This window comes from Nyctereutes procyonoides, unplaced genomic scaffold (genome assembly GCF_905146905.1).
Source record: "Nyctereutes procyonoides isolate TBG_1078 unplaced genomic scaffold, NYPRO_anot_genome, whole genome shotgun sequence".
Classification (NCBI taxonomy): Eukaryota; Metazoa; Chordata; class Mammalia; order Carnivora; family Canidae; genus Nyctereutes; species Nyctereutes procyonoides.
In genome coordinates, this window is record NW_026575135.1 from 63,746,176 (window position 1) to 63,766,087 (window position 19,912).

Consider the following 19,912-nt stretch of genomic DNA (forward strand, 5'->3'; position numbering starts at 1 on the left):
AATCATACTGAGGGTTCTTTTATTTCTTTAAGAAAGTGACTAAAGAGGGAGAGAATGGATTTGTGAGGTTTCGACAAATCCGTCTCTGATGGTAAATTGTTGAGTACAGGAGAAATAGCCTGAGATCTGAGGCTTTTAAGCATCTGGGAATGTGCCATTCAGGATTTTCCTTGGGAAAGAATAACTTGGAGGTATGTCAGAGCCCAGTTCCACCTTTTGTGAGCAGAGTATCACTCTTTTGTTTTGATGCATGGAGTGCCAGCACAATAGCTAAATAATCTATAACACTTCCCTAATTTTTTTCAAAGGCTTGAAGCCCAGGAATGAAAAATTATGCACTTAGGAAAATTATCTTTGGGTACAGTTTGTGTGGGATCATACTTTTCTCCATCTGCCCATGTAAGATGCCTGATAATGCACAGCAAAGACTATTATAATGCATCAGTACCAAGTCATATTCTTGATCCTTACTGCTTGCAGTTCCAACTTATTACAAGAAGTTAAGAGCATCTTTTAAGACAATAGTCATGAAATTGCTTAAGAACCTAGTGACCATATTTACCATGGCTCTACCAAATTCATCCATCAGCACTTATTAAATATCTATTATTTCAAATAATGAGTACAAAGTATTAGGATCATCTATGGATCATACATGACTACTATTCAGGGCAACTGAGTACAAGACCCAATTAAATCCCTATATGCCTCTGTTGCTTAATCTGCAAAATAGGGGAAATGAAAAACAAATGCCCTGCATATCTCGCAAAGTAGCAATGAATAAAGATCAACGGACAGAACTTAATACAATTGGACCACTGACTGAAGAAGTATATTAATAACCTATCCAGGGTAAAGATAAAGAGTTTCTTCTATACTTTGCAGAGATTCCTCTCTACATGAATCTAATTCCACGGTGCAACTTCCATTTAATAAATGTTTTTACTTAAGAGACAAGCTTTAAATGAAGTACAGAAACCTAATTTATTTCCAAAGTTAGATACACAGTTTGTCATATCAAAGGGAAATTACGTATGACTGAATTCTAAAGAAATAAAACTTCCTATTTTATTGTTAACTTATTTTGATGCAAAATGTAAACAATGACTTTTTTATTCTACAAATTATGGTGAAAGGGTAGAAATATGTGAAAATTACAATGTTATCAACTTTTGAACTTGATTTTCAGCTGCTTTATCTTAACACTAAACTATGGACCAAAATACTCAGTTTCTGGGCTATGATTAGGTTTATCTCTCTTTTTAATTAAACAACTTTACTGAGGAATAATTTGCATATGATAAAACTCACCCATTAAGCGTACAATTCTTTCCTACTAAATGATTTTCAGTAAATTTACAAATTTGTGTAACCTTCAACACAATCTAACTTTAGGATATGCATCACCCCTTAGAAAGACCTCTCATGCTTATATGTAACCCCTATTACAACCTCTAGTTCCAAGCCACCAATTATCTACTTTTCAACTCAATGGATGTATTTTTTATGGATATTTTATATAAATGGAATCATACATTGTTTGGTCTTTTTTTTTTTTTTAAGAAAAAGGTTTTATTTATTTACTTATTTATTTGACAGAGAGAGAGAAAGAGCACAAGCCAGGGGAGTGGAAGGCAGAGGGAGATGGAGAAGCAGGTTCCATGCAGAGCAGGGGGCCTGATGCAGACTCAATCCCAGGACTCTGTGCCGAAGGCAGATGCTTAACCAACTGAGCCACCCAGGCACCCACCATTTGGTCTTTTATATCTGGCTTCTTTTACTTAACACAATGTTTCTGAGATTCTTGATGTAGCATGTATCAGGATTTGGTTACTTTTTATACTGAATAATGTTCTCTTGCATGGTTATGTTGTATTTCATTCATCCAATCATCAGTTGATGGACATTTGGACTGTTCCCATTTTTTGGCTATTATGAATAATGCTTTTATGGATATCATAATCCAGTTTCACAGGTATATACTGAATTATTTCCCTGATACACACACACACACACACACACACACACACACACACACACACGGGTATATACATCTGTAGCTTTTACTAGGCCTTGGGGAAATTGGTATTGAGATATACAAATCATAAATTTTGGCTTTTCAAATGCTAGTAAGCACTGCCCAAAGTGTGTTCATCATCTAACTCTCACTGTAAGCTTATAAAACAGACATTGTCATGGCACCTGAGTAGCTCAGTGGTTGAATGTCTGCCTTCAGGTTCGGGTTGTGATCTCGGGGTCCTGGGATTGAGTCCTGCATCAGGTTCCTTGTGGGGGAGCCTGCTTCTCCCTCTGCCTATGTCTCTGCCTCTCTGTGTCTCTCATGAATAAATAAAATCTTTAAAAATGAATGAATGAATGAATGAATGAATGAAACATTGTTGGGGTACCTGAATGGCTCAGTTGGTTAAGTGTTTGACTCTTGGTTTTAGGTCAGGTCATGATCTCAGGGTCCTGGGGTCGAGCCCAGTGACAGACTCCCTGTCTGTCAGACTTTCATGGAGTCTGCTTCTCCTCTTTCTCTACTCCTCCCTCTACCACTCATGTTCTCTCTCTAAAATAAATAAGTATTTTTTAAAAAATTAAAAAAGGGAGACATTGTCATTATCTCCATTCTACAGTAAATAAAACCGAAGAAGCTAATGACTTGTCTAACCTATAATTAGTTATGATGGTTTACAAATCTAAGAAATCCAGAATCTGTACTGTCAATCACTTTACAATTCTGTTTCTCTTCACCTCACAACTTTAGAAGAATCACAAAGCATTTGAAATAATTCAGACTGAGAAAGACAAATACCATAGGATTCCACTCATAGGTGGAATCTAAAACAAACAAATGAACAAGCCAAAAAAAAGCAGAATCAGACCTATAAATACACAGAAAAAACTGATGGTTGCCAGAGCAGAGGAGGTTTGGGAGCTGGACATAATGGGGGAAGGGGAGTGGGACATATGCACTTCCAGTTATGGAATGAATAAGTCAGGAAATAAAAAGCCCAGCATAAGAAATGCAATTGATGATATCCTGATAGTTCTGTAAGGGCACAGATGGTAACTACAGTGAACCCAGCATCGTGCATAACCTCGTCAAATCGCTAAGCTGTACACCTGAAACTAATGTAACATTGTGTGTCAACTCTACTGAAAGAAAGAAAGAAAGAAAGAAAGAAAGAAAGAAAGAAAGAAAGAAAGAAAGAAAGAAAGGTTCTCTGGACACAGAGACAAAGCAGCAGAATTGAATTTCCACCACGAACATTCTTCCCGCTAACAGATCCTTTTGAGTAGGACACTAGACATACTACAGAAGAAAGAGAATGAAAAATAGGTAGAAAAGCAAGGACATAGCTTCCTCAGCTTAATTCACTTATTTATGACAGTGCCAGGAATGCGCCAGGAATAATTCTCAATCCTTTAAAAACAGTAACTCATTTAATCTCCATCACTTCCTATGAGAGAGTATCTTTTATCTCCAATTTCAGATGAGAGAGCTGAGGCCAGAGAGGCTGAGTAATTTGACCAGCATCACACAGCTAGTCAGTGTAGCCCGGACAACAGAGATCCAGGGTGCAGTTCACACCATTATGCTTTACTACCTATTTTACTGAAAGACAAAAATGCCCGACTAAACTGAGACATATTCCCAGAAAAGACAAGTAGAAGCCTAATCAGTTTTGTTCTGCACAAAGACCAATTGCTTTTAATCATACTATTTGATTTACTTTAAGCTATAGGAAAAAGCTTCTTTCAAAGACGAGGGAAATAAGGAAGGTCTAAATTATACAATACTTTCAGTTTCATTTTAAATTCCATGATCCATTTTATATAAATGCAATACTGGAAAAGCCAAGCTTCTCAAGATCATAGATGAGATTCTTCATAAGTCAGAAAGGATTCCAAACCTGACCATAAGAACATTCTCTCTTACCAATCACTTTTTCACTATCCATGAATTGAGAGGGCAGTGTTTTTCCCTCTGAGGAAAAACATTCCCAATTCTGAAAAATCTTGCACAATTTATGTCCTTCTTGGAAGATCATGGTGCATATAAACACTTTAACTTTTTAATTATGTAAGCACTTAGTACATACTCCTAAAGATTTAAAAGCTCCAAAAAAATGGAATGTAGCCAGCCCTCCATGAACATTTTAAAGGCTCTGAAAAGTCCTGATGTATAAGAACCTGATTAAATTTGCTTAATGCAGCATTTCTCAAAATGTTAAAATAATAATAAAATAAAAGCCTGATTTTCCCCCTTGGAATATCTGTGACCTATATTAGAAAACATTGCTCTAAAAAAAAAAAAAAAGGAAAAAGAAAAAAGCATTGCTCTGGAAGGCTAACCAATCTAAAACAGATTAATGCAATTATTTCTTATTCTTCTAATGAAAACAATCTAACGCAATCTTTGGAGCCTGCATCATGGGAAAGATGACAGTTAATAATATATGCTAACACAAGTAACTGTAAAGATGATAATAAATAGAGTAATATTTGCTAACTTATTAGGGGTTTATCATGCTCTGGACATTAAGTGTTTCACATGGATTACCTCATTTAAAACCCTAAAAGGCAAGCATGTATTTATTGATTCTTGTTTCGCAAAAGAAAAAACTGAGTAATGTCCCCGGGGCACACACTTAGAAAGAGGTAAAGCTGGGCTTCAAAGGCATGCATTTTAAATCCAGAATTCATATTCTAATTATTAAACTGAACCGCCTTCCACCATGTTGTAGGCAATCCTAGCACTTTACATAAATACAGAATCCCTCTTAAGAGGTACCAACTAGGGAGTAGGTAATTATTTCATAGAATACCAAGGAAAATCTAAGAACGGTGATAGGATTATTTATTTATTTATTTATTTATTTATTTATTTATTTATTTATTTATTTATATTTATTCATGAGACACACACACACACACACAGAGAGAGAGAGAGAGACAGAGACACAGGCAGAGGGAGAAGCAGGTTCCATGCAGGGAGCTACCCAGGCTGCCCTCACCATAATTTATATCAACTCTTGATACATTTATTTTTTTTTCTTGATACATTTATTACAATAAAACCTTTCCATTTGTGTATGTCTCTTTTGCACATTATTAAGGAGTCCGATGATTGGAACATTTTTCTTCTTTCCTATCCTAAAATAACTGCAGCACCAGCACATTTTCAAATGGTGCTATATTCTGTAAATCCCTGGGAAAAAATGTATCTGCAGTCAAAGCACTATTTCATATTACCTTGATTTTTTTCTTTGTGAGGAATTTCATGCATTAATCCCTAATTCCAAAATGCAAAATGTGTTGTGCTTGTGAATGAACAGCATGCATTTTTTTATTGTTTTCTCCCTACTGCATACATTTCAAAGGGCTAACATTAAGTTTCTGCAAATCAAATTCTATTTTGACAGAGACTTCTAAGGAGTAAAAAGGAAGTCATGCAAAATGCACTTGATTTAAGGACTGCAAGAAGTTACTAAAATATGGAGAGCCAGCTTCTAAAAAAATGTACACTTTTCATGATTTGTTCCCAGAAGATGATATCAAAGCCATGAGTGAGGCATTTCTTCAGCTCTCTGAAGCTTCTTTATTTCTTGGTGACCCCTTGACAGCCTCTGAAAATGGAAAAAAGGACAAACTGATCTGCAGAAAGGATCTTTTTCTTTCTCTCCATACATACTTATTGGGCCATTACTTTTCTAGATGTGGAGGATTCAGTAGTGAAAGGAACAGGTTCAGGCCCTTAAGGAACTCACATTCGGCAGGGAGGAGACAGTCGACAGGAAAACAAACACATAAATGAGAAATCACAGAATCGTAAGTGTGATGAAGAAAAATACAAAGCGTACAGTACAGTGAGAGACAACTATGTGCCAAGAGGCTAAGTGTGTGACAATGTGGGACAGCAACACATATGGACAGCGACAGCCCAGGCTGGGTGGTCAGCAAAAGCACCTCTGAGAAAGGTGACCCAGCACTGGGAACTATAAGAGGGGAAGGGACCAGCCACCAAAAGCAAAGACCTGGAAGCAGGAATGAATTTGGGAAGCCCAAGGAACCGAAAGAGTAGCTTGTACAGTAAATGGCAGGCAGGGACATCTGACTGATGGATGAGTTCTGGGGTCAGAAGAGGCCACAGGGAGCTAACCACAAGGTACACAGCCATGGCAAGGAAACTGAAGACATCCATGTGACAATGGGGAAACACAGTTTTCAACATGAGACGACACTCATTCTTTTCTATTTCGACCCCTACTTTGGGTGCTCTGAGAAAAACAGTAGTTATAGGATGGCAAGGGAGGAAGCAGGGTCTGGGTAGGAATTCATGTAAGGATCATCTAGGGAAAGGATGAGGATAGTAAAAAGGAGGATTCAGGATATATTCTGGAGGCAGGTTTGACAAGCCTTTCTAGAAGACTGGGCATGCAAGGTAAGTACGAGGGAGCAGACAAGAATGATCCCAAGAATTTGGAGCCAGGCAACAGTAAGATTATGGGGCCATTTACTGACATTGAGCAAACAGAAGGGAGAAAGAGAGTTGAGGGTCTGGGTTCGGACTCTGAGTTCTCCTTTTGACATGTTCCTTTTGTGATGCCCACGACACATCCATCAGAGATGAAGCATGGGCTCTGGAGACAGGTGAGTTTAGAGCTGTGATTCTGGGAGGCACTCACATCTACCTGGTGATGAGCTCTGAAGGACTAGCTGAGGTCAGCAGCAGGGTGGGGAGAAGGAGAGATGCAGGAAGAGAGCTCTCAGACCGAATATTTGAGTACAGAAACATCTAGAGTTAAGAAAGCCAGAAGTATTCAGCAAAAAGCACTACAGAAGGTGGCCAGTCAGAGGGGAGATGTAATTTTACCCATTCCATGCAAAGGACCTTGACAGTTACCATGGTAATAACCAAAGTCCAGCGCACTCTGCCTTTTTTTACCTATGGCTTTGTGTTTATCACAAATTCAGGGACCTAGGCCATAGAAGCACTTGCTTGCTGATTAAAGTTGAGTGTAAACAATACTCCCCTAGAATAATTTCTACAGCGTTGTGATTTAACAACAAAATCAAGTAAGCCCATCTCACAAGCACATTTTCCTGCAGGTTCTCAATCACTGTACCACCAGTGGAGAATTGCAACATAGCCATGAAGCTGGTCTTCCTGAGTCCCCCTGCAACCATGGGCCCTCCTGCCACCATGCCCTCCCAGTTCTCCACTGGTTACCATATTCAAGGTCATCCTCTGTGATGAATAGATTGGAGATAAATTCCGTCCACTGTCTTGTTATGGCACTGCACAACACCGCAAATGTTCTGCTTGAGATTTCTCATCTCCTTTTCATTGCACTAACTGAAAGAGGAGACTTGGCCATGGCTTGTGCAGTCTAGGTTTAGAAATCTCAATGGCTATGAAACAATACTTATTTCAGTTTGTGAGCCACATTCATTTTAGTTTCTCTCTACTGCCACTAGTCATCCTTATTCCCTGAACTCAATTTATGACTTTATATTCTTGCTCTGATTTCCTTCCAACTCACTTACCTTACCTTGTTTTTTTGTTTTTGTTTTTTGTTCTTTTTTTTTTTTTTTTTTTTTTTTTTTTTTTACTTTTCTACTGCACTCTGAACATATCAAGGGCAGAACTTTGTCTTAGGAATCTTCACATCTCTTTATTTCTAGCACGGTGTCCAGTTCAAAGGACATTTTCACTAATTGCTGAGCAAATGGATGATTAAGTAATCTACTATATTAGTTCAAACTGTTTCTTTTCAGTTTGACAAAAATGATAAAGATATCAAAGGACTGCTTTATTATATCTAAATGACACACTTAGAAGGAGAAATTTTCCTATTGCTGAGATTTATCAACCTCCCAAATTTTCCCACATCTCTTTAAATCGGATATGTAATTTTCATCAGTGTGCTGGTATAATAACAACCATTTTGAGTGACAACTCTTATTCAATCGACCTAAGATTGATTGATTGATTGATTGATTTTTGGCCTCAGGAACTAGCTGTGGTTAAACTCAATAGCATCATGAAATGTTGGAGTTTTCTCTTTTGTGCAAGGTGGCAAATACTTCTGAAGAAGTATTTAAAAATTTATAGCCCTTATAAACATGATGAAGACACTGCAAATTCCATAGCACTATTTTTACTAGTCAACTTTATAATCATTTCAACAGTTAATCCTATTTATAGTTAACTAAACTCAGCTAAAACAGTTAAATATTAGACCTGAATCTTTTTACTAGAAAAACTATAAATGAATTTGAGAGGTTCTATCACTGTCTGATGAGTGCAACAGAAATCTAAAGGGTACAAAATACTTCACTGGAGAAGAAATAAATTGTCTGGTTGTAGACTGTCAAGACTTTATTCCAATGCAAAATGCTGGGCCTACAGTGCTCTGTTTTTTCTGTAAAAGTCATGTCAAGCAGAATACATGGAAATTAGGTCCTGAATTCTTTGGTCCACTAGGTCAGCTGAAGGTCTTAGGAACTCATATTGAATAAATGACTTGCAAAATATTAATCATCAGTTAATATTAGAGCCAGAATTTAAATATAAGAAATCTTTGTTTCTAGTCTTACATTATCTCCACCATGTAATCTGATCTTGGATATGGCATGTAGCTTTACAGTGAAATCATATTATTTATAAAAAGGGGAAGTGAAATAAAAAAGCTATTCTAAATATTTCTCTACAGGTCATACCTACCAATATAGGTATAGACAGTTTTTTTAAAGCTCTTTTCCTGATTTAGTCAATAACATACCCTTACTTTTGATTCAGTATATTTACATAGTACTCAATAACTTCTATTTAACTTACCTCTAAAGTGGAATTTGATTGAGAAGATGAGTATAGCTAAATCCCAAATAACATTCCCTCTTGTTTTGTGAGTAGGGCACATTAAAATGAAGACAATTTATGGCACAGGTCCTAACTATTAAAAACCAGTATGGCTGTTACAACTCCAAAATTGAAAAAAAAAAAATTACCATTTACATTATTGAATTCACTATACACTAATACAGAATGCTTACTTAACAGGCTCTCAACTACAAAATCAACACTACTCTGAGGAATTCATTTCAAATACAGTATTCCCAAATGCATGACAAAAGAATGTAACTGATTAAAGAAAAACAGCCATTGGAAACATGTCTAATATCCCCAATATCTGACATTACCCAGACATCTTTTATTTTTGGTTTTAGATATGATAAATTTGCTCTTCCAATTCAATAGTTAACTGACCATGGCATCTTACAGATTTTATCTAGTGTGGAAAAGTTTAACATTCATATTTAACACAAATGATAAGTAGAATCCTATACAGATACAAATGTTGAAATTAAATTATTATTCCAGAAGCCTCAGAGCTTAATACGTAATAAACCCATATTCTTTCATATATAGAAAAGTACTGGTACCAAGGAAACCTTTATCAGTAGCCTTTGATGTTGGGATAATAAAAATTTGTAACAAAAAACTTTGTTGACCTTGACTGTACACGTTTTCACTTCATTAAGAATTCCCAGCTGTTAAAGGTAATGATCCTTCTTACAGTCACATATGGTATAGCCAACTATCCCTGAATTATGAATGAGTTCTACAAAACACAAATCAACTTTTAAGGGAAAAATGAAAATAATTCAATATTTGATTCTAAATAATCATATATTTAGTAATTTTTGTTTTTAATGGCCAACTTGACTAGTTGTCTATAGTCAATATATATAAAGAGAAATTATGGAAATGTAAGCCAGTTTTGTTCATAGAAAGTGTAAGTGTGCTAACACAAACTCATTAATCCTGGCATCTTGGAAGTCAAATCCTACAGTTACAAAAATACTATAAGGGTTCCATAAAAAACCTTTGGAGCCCACAAAGCAAACAATGCTTCATTTCATGGTGTTATTATATGTTTTTTCCTCTATGAATTTAAACATAAAACACAGACTGAAAAATATGACAACTTACATGGTGTTGTGATTGCTAATTGTTATTCAGGGTCATTATGTAATTACTTTAGTAGTCATATATCTGATTGTTAACCACAACTTTTGTCTATATTTCAAATAACGAATGATATACTGGACTTGCATGTTTCTTAGAAATGCTGGTATGTGTTGTCCAAATCCCTGCACACATCATGTCAAGGTGGGGCTGACCTTCTCAGGCACTTCCTGGTGTCCTGTTGTCACTGTCTGCCTGTAGCACTGTCTCCCTGTGTCATCATGTGGGGAGGTGGGAGGAGGTTATGGAGCTTCTGTTAAAAAAATTAGAGAACTTTTAAAAATAGTGTAGTTACTATAGACTTTCCAAACACACGGAACCTAACAGGTACAGGAGATTATGAATGGTGGGGCATGGGGGGGAAAGCATTAGTCAGGTAATGGAATAGGAAGAAAGAGGCTGGAGTAATGGAGATGGACACGTGACTGGAAGAGAGGACAAGTTAACATATGAAGGAAATGTATGTGAAGGACATCATAAGGCTGAAAACATAGGAAATGTGGTATAGATCAAGCAATCAAGTAAGTGTTCAAGAACTTTTCAATGAGTACCTGTCCTTTCTAAGAACAGAATGCTATATAGCAAGTCACTGGGAAGTTTCCTGAGATTAACACTTATTCATTAATCATTCCTGTTTTAGTACCGCTGCCCAATGAGTCATTAACAGCCACAAATCAGGACCAGCTCTAGCCAGTGATCAGAAGGACAAGGAGGAGTCAATCAAGTCCTGGAGACTGATGTAAATACCCCCAAGTAGTATGGTGGCATTAGAGTAGCCTCTGGAAATCAGAGAATGGTCCTAAAATATTTGAAAGGATGCCTTGTCTTAGGAAACCAAAGCTGGCTGGATGAGGGGCCAGTGGACTCAACTAGCTGCAGACAAATGTACCCTTGAGCATGTTAACAAGCATGTTAACAAAAGCCCACACAAAATCTTAGTGACAGAGGAACTCAAAGCAGAGGCTGAGTGATCTCTTGGCAGTGCTACTATAAAAACTCTAAGTACCAGAGGGTAGTGAACATAGAACCCTTGGACTTGAGGTCTAAATAAAGACTTCATGGTCCATAAAGTTGCACCCAATCCAGAGATGCTAGATCACTATTCCCCAAGGAGGTGGTCCTTACACCTGCTTTAAGCCTTCAGTAATATGTTCCCTAAACACTGAGAGTGCTATACTTGTATTTTATTCACATGAGGTGTCCATGAAAGGACACAAGCTATGTCACTCAGTCTGCTCAATCATTGACTCTGTCACTAATGACTTCCAGAGCCCTGCACTTTGTCAGTACTGGCAATGAAGAGAAAACTAAGAAGTACCCCTCTTTCAAGGACCTCAAAAGAACCAGCTTGGGGCAAAGGGTTGAGAACGGGCACGATTTTCTCAACATCCTGCTGCTTCCCATTCTATTCTTGATTTTATTTATCAACAACCTGAATATTTATCTAATAGTAGAGGAAACGCAAAATTATGCATTTGAATAAGCTCAAATGTTATTTGAAGCAGTTAACTTCATCATTCGTTTATGATGAATACTCATTCATGAAATACTCATTGAGCACCAACTATGTGCCAGGAGCCCTTGTGGTTGTGGGGGGGGGGTAAAACAATCATATAATCCATGATCACTCTTTTATTACATACATGTGGATTACAGGAAACACTTCTGTTAATAATGAATCATAAAATGTGAATGCAAAAAAAATGCTCATTTAAAAAATAATCTAATAAATAGTATTATGCAGGCACTATTATTAGTATTAAACAATTTTATGGTTCACACTTTTAATAAAGTTAACAAGAACAGCAATCAAAGTTTCTAACTACATTTCACATTAAGTCTACATTGAGTACTCCTAAGAATTGTGACAAAAATCAGAGATTCATAAAGTTATAATGTGGAAAAACAAAGAAATGGTAAAAATTAGGCTGTCTATATTAATACTTCTTTTTTTATATTAATACTTCTGATGGAATTTATGTACCTCTGTCCCCCGACCAAAACAAATATTTTACATAAAAAAGACACTAAAATCAAGGCCTAAAGGAAGGGGATCTAGATTTTTCTGTTGAGCACCACTGTATCATTCCTCATACCAAGACACCGGAGAGTAGTTGAAGCATGACGTCCACAGCCAGACTCACTAGCTATGTGTCCCCAGACAAGATACTAACTTGCCTCTCCTTTCTTAACTCTGAAAGGAAGGTAAAAATAAACAAGCAAGTAAACAAATAAATAATCATAATAGCTTCATAAGGTCAATGTAAGAATTAAATGAGCTAATACATGGAAAGGAAAAACACTTTTTTGAGCACATTAGTATTTACTCTCCATTTCTGTTACTAAATCAGAAAAGCAGTGTAGCAACGATCCATGTCAGAATCTTCACTGACAGAAGTTCTCAGAAAGAATTTGGAATCGAACACTTTCACCTTTTCATTAGTTTCAGTGTCAAATATTCTCTGGGCAATACAGGAGCCAACTACTCTGCAGTAGTTGGGTGTCTGTATGTTCCTCCTCATGGTAACGTCCAAGAGCCAAATTCTAAGGTCACCTCCAGAACTCCCCAGCTTCATAATGGCTACCACTTTTTCCATTTTTTTTTCCATTCTGACAGTATAGATTATGTTCTTCTGTTTGGCAGAGAGTGTTTGGCCTTCCAGTGTGGAAAAAACTGTTACCAAACCATGTCAGCCATAACATGTGATCTTATTCAGCAATACAACTTCTCTGCCAACAACAAGCTAAACAATTCTGTCCTTCACCCCTCCTCTGACCCCTTGCCATGTATTTCGCACAGAGTCTCAGATGAGGCTAAAACCAGAATGGAAAAGTTTTGAAATTATCTGGTAAATGTTTGAAGGAAATCATGAAACCACATTTCAGTTGTCAAGAATATTATTACCCATTCTAGAAGGATGCTGTCTGAACTCTATGCTTAGAATCACCTACTGAGAAAGTACAGAAGATGAGCTGAATTTGTGAGAGGGAAAAGCACCAAACCTTAATTCTTGACAAATGTGCATTTACGTTTTTGGCCTTTGCAGAACTAATCAAGATCCACAATCTGTTTTAATACCTCTGTTCTGAGTATTTGCTTATCCTTCCAACAAGAAGATGCAAAAAAAGCCCAGAGTAGAAGAACTGAATGTTGAATAGGTTTTTCAAAAATCATGACAGGTTTTACACTGAGCTTGCCACATTCTCTGGTCTCCTCATGATCAACAACATACATTTGTAAAATGTGTCACATGCACAGGTTCATGGTATGGTAATAGAAGAAAAAGATGTCTCTGTATTAGGCTATCACATTTATCTAGGAATCAAACATACACCCATACCCACAAGCTACAAATATCCATCAACTGAATCCATGTGTGCTAGTGTGCTTTAAGAAAAGCTCCATTCAAATTCTAATCAGTATCCAACTGGCTGCACTGAAAGTTCCTGCAGGGAAGTGATAACCTTTTACTACTCTCTAGAACACTAGCATCTGAAAATCAAAGGAGATTTGTTTATGGCTAAACAAATTTAATTAATGCTCAGCTCTTAGGCATTACTGGACTGAGTCCAGATTTCTTAAATGACTCGTGTCTGGATATAAAGAAAGTTCGGGTTCTGTCTCACTTTTAGTGGCAATCACCTACCTATATGATGTACAACTGCCTTAAAGAAAAGGTATTTATCAAGAATCAACACATCATGATGCTGTTGAAGTTGCATCAAGAGGGGCCTCTAGGTGGCTTAGTGGGTTAAACATCTGCCTTCTGCTCAGGTCATGATCCCAGGGTCCTGGGATCTAGCCCAGCTATTAGCTCCCTGCTCAGCAGGAAGCCTGCTTCTCCCTCTCACTCCTGCTTCCCCTGCTTGTGCACTTTCTGTCAAACAAACAAACAAATAAATAAAAATATTAAAATAAATTGCACCAAGAAACCCAGAAAAGCCTACAATATAAATACATTTTAAAAACAGAACTTAATTATATGACAAATCATACATGTAGAGCAATCATATGAATAAACTAAACTATTCAAATTTTGGATATACGTTACTTATTTTATCCCAAATAGAAGGTAGAATGGATGGCTTAAATCGCTTTCTTGTAAATGATATGGAAACATCTTCGGGGATTTAAGTAATGGGTTTTAGTAATAAAAGGCTTATAGAATTCTAGAAAAAATACAGAGCATGACCTTCCATAGGGTAATTGAAGATTAAAGATTTATGTCTCAAGATTTAAGAGAAAGGAAAATAGCAAAAGAAAAAAATTTACAAACTTCAAATTGAAATTAATTTCAATTTAAGTGCTATCAGAAAGACAATGATGAAAGCTGACTATAAAATTGAACATACCTCATTTATAATATAACAATATTAGCTCTAATTGTGCATTCTATGATTATCCAGAAAACCAGCAATTACATAAGATGTGACCCTTGTTTTAAAATTCAAGCTTAATTACTAGGTTTCTTTCATAGTATTTAGATTTGGGCAAGATATGCTGTACCCAGGATCCATGAATAAATTCATGGGTAGATAAGAGCATTATCTATCTTTCAATTTCTGCTAAACTACTAAGTGGATGCTTTTGCCCAGAGTCTTCAGGAAGTATCCATAACACTCATTCATGTCTTTGTCCAGTAAGAATTTCAATTGCAGAAAAGAGAATGATCTCATCACTAAGGCCTCATTTCAATAAAATGAAAATGTGAATTTTCAGGGCCAAAATATATCACCTGAGTGCTCAATTTCAAAGAAAAAAAAAAAAGCCCGGCATTAATACCCATACTAAAAAGGCCTTTAAAGTTTTGTGAGAGTATATGAGTGATATTATATACATGGTTCACTGAGTAATGCAATAAAACAATTGCATGTATTCACATTTTAGAACACAAAATAGCATATATTTTCAAAAGAATCACATTAAATAATGTATATATGGAAACTTTTTTTAGGTTTAAAGTATATTTCAACCATAGTTAACATTGACCTCAGAATTAGCATTTATTTTTAAGATTTTATTTATTTATTCATGAGAGATACAGAGAGAGAGAGAGAGAGAGAGAGAGAGAGAGAGAAAGAGGCAGAGACACAGGCAGAGGGAGAAGCAGGCTCCATGCAAGGAGCCTGATGTGGGACTTGATCCCAGTCTCCAGGATCACGCCCTGGGCTGAAGGCGGCGTTACACCGCTGAGCCACCTGGGCTGCCCTGACCTCAGAATTAAAAGCTCATATTGCCACATCAGATATTCAGAGTTTAAATAAGAGTGTAGCACTGAAACAATACTCCAAGGCAGCTGAATTTTGAACTAGTTAGCCTTGTAGGGAATTTATTCAGCTGGCTAGCAGAGACACATACAGTGATAGACAAAACATCCTCCACTGCAAATCTATATATTAAACAGTAAGGAACTGCTTTTCTTAGAGAAAAGAGGGGAATAATTTCATAAAATATATACTCAGTCTTCCTTTCATGCCTATATTAATATTATTTTAATCCTGAAACTTTTCATGGTCTAAAAGCCTGAATAAATGGCACTTTATCCTGAGATTTTTGTATCTGTTTCCAGAGGATTTGACAAATGTCCCTGAATAATTTGAAAAAAGAAACCAAGTGATGTAACTTGATGAAGAATATCCCTTCTTATAGAAGGAAAGCACATATTTTTGGAAGATATGATCTTCCCAGGATGAACAGTCAGCTCTTTTTTTGAATATGAGGAGTTTCAAAGATTAATTTGCTTCTCAGAATCCTGAGACCAGCAGGAGAGATCTTCTTTTTGACAACTTTCTGATACTAGGAATACAATGAGAATGAAGATCTCAGCTGACATTCTAAAACTCCACCAAAAGTGGGTTAATCCCATTTAACTTTTTAAGGGTCAAACATAACAAAAGAACTTTGGATGGAGCAGGAATTAAAAATAAAAAAAAAAAAACAGATGAAATACCACCTAGACATTTAAGAAGACTTAATAATTATCACAATATATATTTTTGGGGGGGAGGGACTGAAGGAGAGGGAGAGAACCTCCAGCAGACTCCTTGCTGAGCACAGAGCCCTACAATGAAAGACTCAATCTCATAACCCTGAGATCATGACCTGAGCCAAAATCAAGAGTTGGACACTCAACTGACTGAGCCACCCAGGAGCCTTATTTCTTTAAAAAACCCTGCTTTTTAAAGAAATGGAGTTTTCTAATTGAAAACAGGTTAGTAACATCTAGCCTAATAGAAACATGCCTATAACTAATAGATTAAAATGCTTTTTTTTTTCAGTATATAAAACCATGAATTAGTACTCTAGCCATTTTTTAACTACTCAAGTGCTTATAAAGTTTGAACTGTTAAGCAGTAAACAAACCTTCACTGTGAAGACATGTCTACAGTTTTGTTTTTGTTTTGCTTTTCCCATTTGTTGGACAGCTTTACATCAACTATTCTTCATTTTTGCACCCTATTTTGAATCCTAATGTAATAATTAGTGCTGAATATCAGTGCTGGTTTCAACATTTCTGCATGAGAAGGGCTCAGAAGCAGAATCTAATTGGAAAGTGGGGCCAAAGGCCTGGTCTAAGGAACTTGTTTTGTATACTGAGAACCCTCATTTTAGCGAAAGCATAAGTTCCTTCCCCAGGGGTAAGGATAGGAGAAAACATGGAGATTATAGAGGGAAGGTTAAAGCTTACTCCATCCTTGCCCTTCCAAAAGCCTCTAGTCATTACTTCTTATTCATTTAGGTTCAAAGTGAAACAACTGGATATTTTCCACGGAAATATAAGGGACAGATTTCAATCAAAACAGGTCTGCAGGTCTGTGATGCAGCTATAACAAGTCCAAGATGTGCTACCCACTTGAAGGATGAGTGGAAGGAAAAGAATAAGTGATTTAAAGACATTAAAAAGTAGGTCTCTCAATGTAAGTTGTTACTGTTTATTTATTTATTTATTTTTAGGGGAACAGGAATTAGGAAAGGATCAGAATGGCTGAGGATATGTCAAATTTAAAAGACTTTCCAGGGTTCCTGGGGGTTCAGGTTGGCTAAGCCTCCGAATCTTGATTTCAGCTTATGTCATGATCTCAGGGTCATGAGATCAGGGCCCCCGGTAGGAGGCTCCATGCTCAGCAGAGTCTGCTTGAGATTTTCTCTCTCCCTCTGCCTCTCCCTGCCCCTCCCCTGCTTGGGTACGCACTCTCCAAAATAAATAAAATTTGAAAAAAAAATTTTCGTGGTCTCCTCTAAAGTGAATTAATCAGAACATTAAAAAAATACATAGATGGGTAACAAATGTCAGGAAAACAAGACAAATGGACAGAAACAAAATAAGCACCACAAGAAAATTCCCTGCTGGTATAATTTAAAGAGGTTAGTGAAAATCTTTAACATGCCTTGGGAAGTGGGAAGCCCTGGTAAAACTGCTATCTCAGTGAAGCAGATTATTAAAAGGGACTGTGAAACTAAGACAGACGGTGAACATAGTAGGAGACTCCAAGGAAGCAAAGAGCAAGAGTCTCTAACAGCATCATCCATAATCCCAACACAGCTCTTGTCCTCAGCAACCCTGTACAGACAAGTCTCTGTAAATGCCCAATTAGAATTCCTTTGTAGAGTAAGATATCTCAAAGAAACTGTGGATCTATTTCTAAAAGTGAAAAAAAAAACAAGAAGTTTGTCTCAGTTTCTTCCTTTCAGGGCTAACACGACACAAATAATTATCACATTGCACATTACATCACTGCATCTGGAAAACAGTATGTTAAAAAAAAAAAAACACCGACAACTTTTCAATTTTTGTTGATAGGTGAAAAGAGATGTCTCTCTTAGAAAAGTGAATAAGCTAAGATGTACATTTTACAACTGGCTACCTGAACAAAGTTGTTGTAAATTACGGTTATATTGTAGTGTTTCAAATACCTTCCTGAAACAGCTGGACCAAGCACAACTATATACAGGTTCTAAAGAGGCATCAATAAAATATAATTTTCTGATATTTGAAATTCTTATACTCACAAATCTAAGGGAAAAAAGGATATTTCTTTCTGATTAGATCCTCAAAACATTTCCTCCATTTTTGAAATTATTTAACACAGCTCTGGATGTTTGCTTGACTAAATACCTAGAACCAATAATATATGATCTTAGATAAAGAAAGTGGTATGGTTTACAATAATTTTTCCTAAGAGTATCGCACTGGTGGTCAAGAAAGTAGCATAAGGTCATAACTGAAAAAAACTTAAATTTAATATTATGTATTTATCTTAATATGATTAGAAAAAATATAGCCAGCTTCTCAAATCAGTGACAGAAGTCCTTTTATTTTGATTTTATTTAAGACTTGTTTATTTTGAGAGAGAAAGAGAGAAAGAGACAGAGAGACAGAGAGAGAGAGAGAGAGAGAGAGAGAGAGAGAGAGAAAGGAAGGGCAGAGGCAAAGAGGAGCCCAACAGAGGGTGTGAGGCAGAGCTTGATTCTATGACCCTGAAATCACGACCAGGGCCAAAATCAAAAGTCAGATGCCTAACCTACTGAGCCACCCAGGTGTCTTGACTTTCATATATTTCAATGGCCAGTTCTAGGGAGTCAAAGCCAAGCAATTGGTGACACTTGAGAACAAAAAGCCATCCTTAACTTCGATGAGAAACCTCTTATATTTTCACAATAGTTGCCAATCTTTATTTAGTCCTGCTATGGGCATCTCAACTATAAAAAGTGCTTAAAATATTTTCATGTGTCCTATAAAACAATAACCATTATTATGAAAATCTAATGTTATTTATTAGCCAAGATACAGAAATTTATAGTATCATTTAAAAAATAAATTATGATCCTCTAAGGATGAATTAGGTAGAGAGTGGGCAGCAAAGAAAAATAAAAGAACTAATGTATAGAATAGTTTTATGTCAAATTGCTTTTGAAATAAACCACTGCAGAAGATTATAGCTTCATCATTCACCAAAAAAGCCTGTCTTCTTAATGTCACAATAAAAAAAAAAAAAAAACTCTTCTTTATTCTGGTTCATATACTTCATATAAATGTAAGATATCAGTTGACACAATATATCAAACAAAACAAAAATAAATTGGCTGGTCCTGAATATTGCATTTTACAACTTGGCCACATCAACTGTCAGTTCACTCAAGAGTATTTACTAAGCATTCACCGCAGACAACACTGCTCCAGAGTCGTTCTGCATTTCATTCCCTAGGTATACAAATATATTTTTCACATTCATAAATAGACTATTTTCATCTGAATTTTATGTTTGAAAGACAGTGTTGTGGAAGCAGCATATAAACTTCAACCAAGGTGTGTTACCAAAATTTATGGAGTAGTATAACATCATCAGTATGTATGGCAAAACTGTAACACAGTATAGTGCCTTGATGATGCTAGTTTATTTCTCAGGCATTTTTTGATTTGAAAGTGATAGATGTCCAAAATACAATATAAAGATTTAAGCTATGATGTTGCATAAGAAATAAAGATGAGGAGAGCAATCCTAGAATTTTTCTCTTTTATACACAAATAAAAACGCAAGCTACTTTTGCAAAGCTGTTATACCACGTCTCTTAGGAAATACATAATTCTAAACCTCATACTTTATTCCTTCTTTTAAAGATTCAAATAAGAAATTCCAAATGCTTTTATGCAAGTATATTTACAACACTATTAATTTCTTTGAGTTTACTCTTTGAAAAGTACATTTTAAATACTTTTATATTTATCCTGATATTATATAGCAATTTCTATAATCTTGAAAATTGAAAGCAACCAACACAATTTATATACCCAAGGCACTTAGACCATTCATGTGATTATGGTACAAAAGGAAGTTATTATACAGATAATTTAAAAAACAAAACAAATG

The 19,912-nt window shown here is 36.1% G+C and overlaps 1 protein-coding gene across 4 annotated transcripts in view; it reads right to left on the reverse strand.

Moving 5' to 3' along the window:
- The window catches only part of PRR16 (proline rich 16), a 199,362-nt gene that overhangs the window by 53,854 nt on the left and 125,596 nt on the right, over positions 1 to 19,912 (reverse strand). The window contains exon 2 of one of the 4 annotated variants that reach the window (XM_055302526.1): positions 10,198 to 10,295. The exons of the other annotated variants lie outside the window; for them this stretch is intronic. The gene's annotated coding sequence lies outside the window, so the exon portion shown is untranslated. The remainder of the gene's footprint in view (positions 1 to 10,197; positions 10,296 to 19,912) is intronic. 4 annotated transcript variants of the gene reach the window in all.